Genomic DNA, 6,792 nt, shown 5'->3' on the forward strand with positions numbered 1-6,792 from the left:
GAGCCACCCAGGCGCCCCTCATTTTTTATCCTTAAAAAGCTCACCTGCAGCAATAGCATGATTCCACAGAACCCCAGTACTCCAGCCTCATCGTCCAGGCTTCGTAGAAGCACCATCACCCTGTGTGACACCGTGTGACACCATCACTGTCATTTCTCCCTCTCACCACCACACATCAATTGGAAACAAGAGCAACTCATCCTTAGAAGCCTGCTTTCAAGAGGATGGAAAGTCCTGATAGTTTTCCAAAGCTACAAAGCAATTTCGATCTTATCCTTTTTTTCTTTAATCCTTCGTGATTAGTGCATCATGCTTAATAAGAGAGAATCGCCCAAGTTAGGAGCACAAATCTTATATATGTCATCTAAGCGGAAGATGTTACGTAAGCCAAGGCTGCTGTAATATAATACTATTTTAACAGGACCTTTTCAGTTGCAAGTAATAAAGAATCTTGACCCAAAAGGCCTCAACAGAGGGAGATGTAACATCTCCCCAACAAGTCTGGGTGTAGGGCAGCCCCCAATTTCATTCCAAATTCAGCAGCTCAGTATTGTCATCAGGTCTGTCCTTTCCATCTTCTGCTTATCCATGAGTAGTTCAAGGGTCACATTCAGTCACAATGTTCAGAAGAACAGATGATTCCCTCCCTCCTGTGTCGTTTTTGAAAGCAGGGAAAATCTTCCCAGAAGTTCCTCCAGCATATTTCCCATGTTTCCTTGGCCAAACTGGTTGATAGTCACATCTCTAAACCGATCACTGGCTAGGAGAAAGGGCCTTACCAGGATTTATCTCCTCTAAGCACAGGACTGCAAAGAATGAGTGGAACCCAAAAAATATGGAGGCCTAGTAGAAAAAAAAAAAAAGAGGGAAATGGCTATTGGGTAAGGAACCAAATGTACTTGAGACATCACGGCTGCCTAGAATTCCTGTATTTGCATGCAGCATGATAAAGCATAGAGAAACCTCAGTAAGTCTGTGTCTAGCCTAGAACTGTTATGGGGGACACCTGGCTGGCTCAGTTGGAAAAGAATTCGACTTGATCTTGGGGTTGTGGGTTTGAAGCACACATTGGGTGTAGAGATTACTAAAAAATAAACTTAAAAAAAGAAAAAAGCTGTTACGGAAAACCCACTGCAACCCTAAAGAAACAAACAAAAAAAAAGTCAATAAGATGTTCCAAGATGAAAAATTAGCATCATGTGCATTGCAATAGTATATAATGCACAATTATCTCATACACAATTATAAATACCCTTTTCTAAAGCAAAATTATGTAAGAGTGCAACTTGCTTTTTTCAAGAGATCCTGGAACTTTTGCACACAGCACTTCCACTTGCTTTAGCAGCTAAACAAATCAGTATTACATCTTTCCATCTTGCTTCTGTCCTTAACAGGCTTATGCAACAAAAATGGCATATTGATTTCAAAATTTCATTTACAGTGGGTTGAAAATACTTAACAATTCAATCTGTCTGACCTACCCCTACATCCATGTTCCTGGTCATTCTCTGTCAATTACCTAATACACCTTTCCCTGCAAAATGAAGCCATTTTTTTTTATTAGATTTTTGCCACAGTTCTCCAACATCATTTCAACTTGCAGCTGTTCTTAGGAGATTGGAGGATACTAAAATTACAAAGAAAGGATATTGACTTAGGGATTGATTTTAAAATAACTGTGAAGCACTATGGGCTTAGAGGATGTTGAAGGATACTAAAGGAAATTATATTAAAATGCATTAAGAGGATAACTTAATGTTACTTTGTAAAGCTCTAACTTAAATTCATATTTGGGCCTCTTGACATTTCATAACCCAATGTGTGATTCCCAGTAAAATCCCAGAACGATGATTTTGCTTCACAATTTAAAAGCCTACATTCCCGCCTTCGCTTTACTCACCATTGCACAAGGATCACTGAGTCAATGATGACTAACACTGGAGATGTCAAGAAGTCTCACACCTGTGCTGTGAAACACCTAATAATCCTTGGTGTAGGCCAATGCATTGTTTATGAAAACCGCTATAAAGTAATGTGAATAACAGGGGGAAACTGATTAACAAAATTAAAACAGGCAGAATAGTCATATTTTTTCATAGAAGAAGTGTGTGTGTAATATGGTCTCTCCCTCTGGCTAAATGGAAAGGATTTTAAAACGTAAACTCATGGGGCGCCTGGGTGGCGCAGTTGGTTAAGCGTCCGACTTCAGCCAGGTCACGATCTCGCGGTCCGTGAGTTCGAGCCCCGCGTCGGGCTCTGGGCTGATGGTTCAGAGCCTGGAGCCTGTTTCCGATTCTGTGTCTCCCTCTCTCTCTGCCCCTCCCCCGTTCATGCTCTGTCTCTCTCTGTCCCAAAAATAAATAAACGTTGAAAAAAAAAATTAAAAAAAAAAACCAAAAAACGTAAACTCACAATCTCAGACCATTTATTTCAGATTACTGGGCCAATCAATTTAACTGTGAGAGACGGATTTGACATTCTTGTCAGAAAGAACTGAAAGTATAATTTAACGATTAAAGTTATTTGAATGCACATTTATGCTCCTTCCTGGCAATGTTTCTCTTCTACTTATACATTTGTCCATGGAATCAAATCCAGGTTTGAAACACCTATAATTATCCTATAGCAGATCTGTCTGTAAACTGCCTTCGAAGAATTAAACTACCATATTTTATTTGTCAAATAAACTTTTATTTATAAATAGTCACAAATAAAAATGAGGGCAAATCTGTTGCTATAATAGAAGTACTCTGCTCTAAATCAATCTTAAAATATTTCCACATATTCAGAAGTTGTATTCACCAGCATCTCAGGCCACTGAATATAAGTAAGACTTGCCAAATGGACAACAATGGTCTTACGGTAATATGCATGAAATGATTTTATCTTGTCAAAAAAATGATTTGGACGCAATACCTTAGCAAGACATAAGCCACACACTAACATCAAAAACTAAAGATGGGGGCTTACACTCTAGGAATATAGAGTAGATCAACTTTGCCTTATTCCTCCTGCTACTTAAGTACCATAAAAACCCTGACACTGTATATAAAACAAACATAAGACTGAAAGGTGGAAAGAAGAAAGCAGACCAGCCAGGGATCTGAGCAACAACACGGTGGCCCAGTTGCCTGGATTTTCTTTGACGTTTCAGATGTCCCAGACTTGGAGCAAATGAAGTCAGCTGGCCAGAGATGCAACATCTAAAAAAATAAAAAGGGAATATTACCAGCTTGGTTCATTTGAGCTGCTATAACAAAATACCACAGACTGGGTAACAACATAAATTTATTTCTTACAGTTGTGGAGGCTGGGAGGTCCTGGCAGTGTCCTCACATGGTGGAAGAGGGCAGTGGATGCTTCTAGAGCTTCTTATCCGGGTACTATCCTCATTCATGAAACCTTTTCTGTCACAACCCAATCGCCTCCCAAAGACACCACCTCTCAATGCCATTCCATTGGGCATTAGGGTTTCAACATATGATTTGGGGGGATATGCAAACATTCAGATGACAGCAATTACAAACAACTCCACACATATGAACTTGACAACTTGGATTAGATGGACCAATTCCTTGAAAAACAAAAACTACCACAACTCATCTAACATTAATTATTCTTAGTGTCCCTACAGCTGTTAAAGAAATTAAACTTTTGGTTAACACCCCTCCCAAATCTACAGGTCCAGATGACTTTACTGGAGAATTCTACCAAACACTTAAAGAAGAGTTAACAACAATTCTACATACAATATCTTCCAAAAAACAGAAAAGGAGGGTATACTTCCCAATTCATTTTTTTGGTATTTTTCAATTTTAACTTCCTAAGTTTGATATGTACCTGACATATACCATTGTTTTGGTGTACAACACAATGATTTGACTCAATTCACTTTATGACACTAGTATTACCTGGACACCAAAACCAGACAAAGACAATACGAAAAATAATAATAATAACTACAAATCAATGAACGTACTTCATGAATATACGCAAAAATTCTTGACAAAATTAGCAAATCAAATTCAGCAGTATATAAAAGAATTACATACATGACCAAGTGGGCTTAATTTCAGGAATACAAGACTGGTTCAGCATTCAAAAATCAGCATTACCTACTGTATTAACAGACTAGAAAAGAAAAATCATATGATTACATCAATATGTAAAGAAAATTCTTTTGACAAAATTCAACACCCACTCACGATAAAAATTTCCAAAAATAGGAATACAAGGAAACGTCTTCAATTTGGTTTAAAAAAAATATCAAATATCTACATCTAACATTATATTTAATGGTTAAAAACTAAGCTGCTTTTCCTCGAAGATTGGGTAGAGGATGTCTATGCTCATCATTCTTATTCAACACAGTGCTGAAAAACCTAGCCAGTGCAACAAGTCAAAAAAAGGAAATAAAATGAATACATATTGCAAAGGGAGAAATAGAACTTTGTGCCCAAAAAATTTCCAAAAAGAGATATTTGAGATGGCTCTTGAAAGGAGGATTCATTTATTCAACAACCAACAAATTGACCACAGTGCAGGTCTTGTCATTCATTCATTCATTCATTCATTCCACAAATTCATTTAAATATCTTGAATATATTTGTTAAATATCTACTAAATTCCAAATATTGTTCTAGCTGTAAGGATTCAGCAGTGAGCAAAATAGATTAAGTCTATCCTTACAGAATTTCTATTTAGCAGAGGGTAATGATGGGACAGAAAATAAATGAAATCTATAAATCACATAATACACATTTGACAGAACAAGTACTATGGAGAAAAATAGAAGAGGGAAGGGGGGAATGAGCACAGGGAAAGGGAGGGAGGTGCTGCAGTTTCAAAGAGACAGGTCAGAAAAGGCCTCACCGAGAAAGTGACACTTGAGCAAATACTTTAAAAAGCTGATGACTGTGAACCATGCTGGTATCTGGAGGGAGTGCCCTAGGAAGGGGGAACAGCAAATGCAAAGACCTGATGTCTCTGTGACATCACAAAGCTTGTGGCTTGTGAATGGTGTCTTGGAAAAACAGTCTGACTAGAATGAGAGAGAGAAAGCACTGGAGATGAGGTCCCAGGAAATAGAAACTCTAGTGTGTAAGACCTTGTAGGCCACCCTGAGGCCGTTGTGAGGACTTTGGATAAAATTTCCACAGGACTGAGAACAATCTAGATAGAAGAAAGGCAAGAACAAAGATGAAGAAGAAAGGGTGAGGTGGAACTTTTGAGGAACACAGAAACTCTTCCCAGGATCATAGAGTATCTAAAGGAATAAGGGAGATAAAAAAGGGTAGGAAACATAATATGAAAGGCCTGGCCATAACACGAAAGCATTGGAACTTAATTCATGAAGCAGTGGGCAGCCATGAGATGCATGAATGAAAACACTGAAATTGTACTTTACAACAATTAGAACGGTCGGAAAAATAGAGTCTGGCAGCTAGTAAATGCAGAGCAAATACTGTAACTTTAAATACCAGTATTTTGCCTCTCCTAATGAAATAAGTCAGGCAAAGATCATCAATGATGAGAAAGTGGAAAGTTGATGGGAAACTGGATAAGCTCACAGTAACGTAATAGTGATTATAAAACATCGTGTAAACAACGACCTCAATAATGTGCAAGTGTACATGACAGAAGTTGGGAAGTAGAATGGGGGAAGAGAGCTAAAGGGCAGGGCAAGGAAAATAAGACCCTCATTTCACTAACCCGAAGATCAAGAGACATCATAGATACTTGACAGAACAAGAAAAAAGTGTATATTAATTTAAGTCACAAATGATAATTAATGGAGGAACTAAAAATAATATAACTGTACTGGGAAGATGGGGGAAAGGAGAGGAAGGACTAGTGTGTTATCTAGATCTCCTGCCATAGCTAGAAGGGATCATTCCTAAAGTTGGTTTCAAAGAGGGAAGAGCTCTTTCTTGCAGTAGAGTGCCAGCATATAGAGGTACTGATGGAGTCAGGAAATCCCCATTTTATAACCATCATAATAAAATTTCTTTCAGGCAAAAATCATCTACGGATGCTACACACATGGGGTCGAGGTCAAGTTTGATAAGAAACAGAATATTTAATCACTATCAAAGTTTCTCTTCATAATGTATGCATTAGTTGCAAAAGGAAAAACAATTATACCCTGGAGGACTAGAAGAACATGTTAAGCAAGTGATCAAAATAAGGAGCAAACAGGGGTGTGTGGATGGCTCAGCTGGAAGAGCATGCGGCTCTTGATCTCAGTCAAGGTTGTGAGTTCAAGCCCCGTGTTGGGTCTAGAGTTTACCTAAAAAAAAAAAAAAAAAAAAAAAGATTAAAAAAAAAAAGGTGGGGGGCAAATAGGTATCATGTGCCTCTGGATATGATAAGTTGAGAAGGCCCAAACATCATTCACGTTGTATTTCTCTCAAAAAATTCATAACCTGGGGGTGACTGGGTGGCTCAGTCAGATAAGCATCTAACTCTTTATTTCAGCTCAGGTCTTGATCCCAGGTTCATGGGATGGAGCTCCGTATTGGGCTCTGTGCTGATCATGGAGCCTGCTTAAGATTCTCTCTCTCTCTCTCTCTCTCTCTCTCTCTCTCTCTCTCTCCCTCACTCCCTCCCTCCCTCCCTCCCTCCCTCCCTCCCTCCTTCTCCCTCTGCCCTTCTCTCCCACTTGCACACACTCTCTCTAAAAAAAGACTTTTTTTTTTCATTCATAACCTGAATCTCATCATGAGGAAACAATATCAGACAAACCCGAATGAGAGACATTCTAAAAAACAACTGGCCTTTGTTTTTCACAAG

General features: G+C 38.6%; 2 long non-coding RNA genes across 2 annotated transcripts; both read right to left on the reverse strand.

The window, feature by feature from the left end:
• Positions 1-376: 376 nt before the first annotated feature.
• Positions 377-4,189, reverse strand: LOC121031890 (uncharacterized). The gene is made up of 4 exons (XR_005790952.1): positions 3,300-4,189; positions 3,093-3,203; positions 1,901-2,022; positions 377-843 (listed from the first exon to the last, which is right to left on the reverse strand). It is a non-coding gene; the product is annotated as an uncharacterized LOC121031890 (long non-coding RNA).
• Positions 4,190-4,268: 79 nt separating this feature from the next.
• Positions 4,269-5,213, reverse strand: LOC121031891 (uncharacterized). The gene is made up of 2 exons (XR_005790953.1): positions 4,873-5,213; positions 4,269-4,382 (listed from the first exon to the last, which is right to left on the reverse strand). It is a non-coding gene; the product is annotated as an uncharacterized LOC121031891 (long non-coding RNA).
• Between the last annotated feature and the right edge of the window lie 1,579 nt (positions 5,214-6,792).

The sequence above is a fragment of the Herpailurus yagouaroundi genome, unplaced genomic scaffold (assembly GCF_014898765.1).
Source record: "Herpailurus yagouaroundi ecotype Mexico unplaced genomic scaffold, PumYag 141, whole genome shotgun sequence".
Lineage (NCBI taxonomy): Eukaryota > Metazoa > Chordata > Mammalia > Carnivora > Felidae > Herpailurus > Herpailurus yagouaroundi.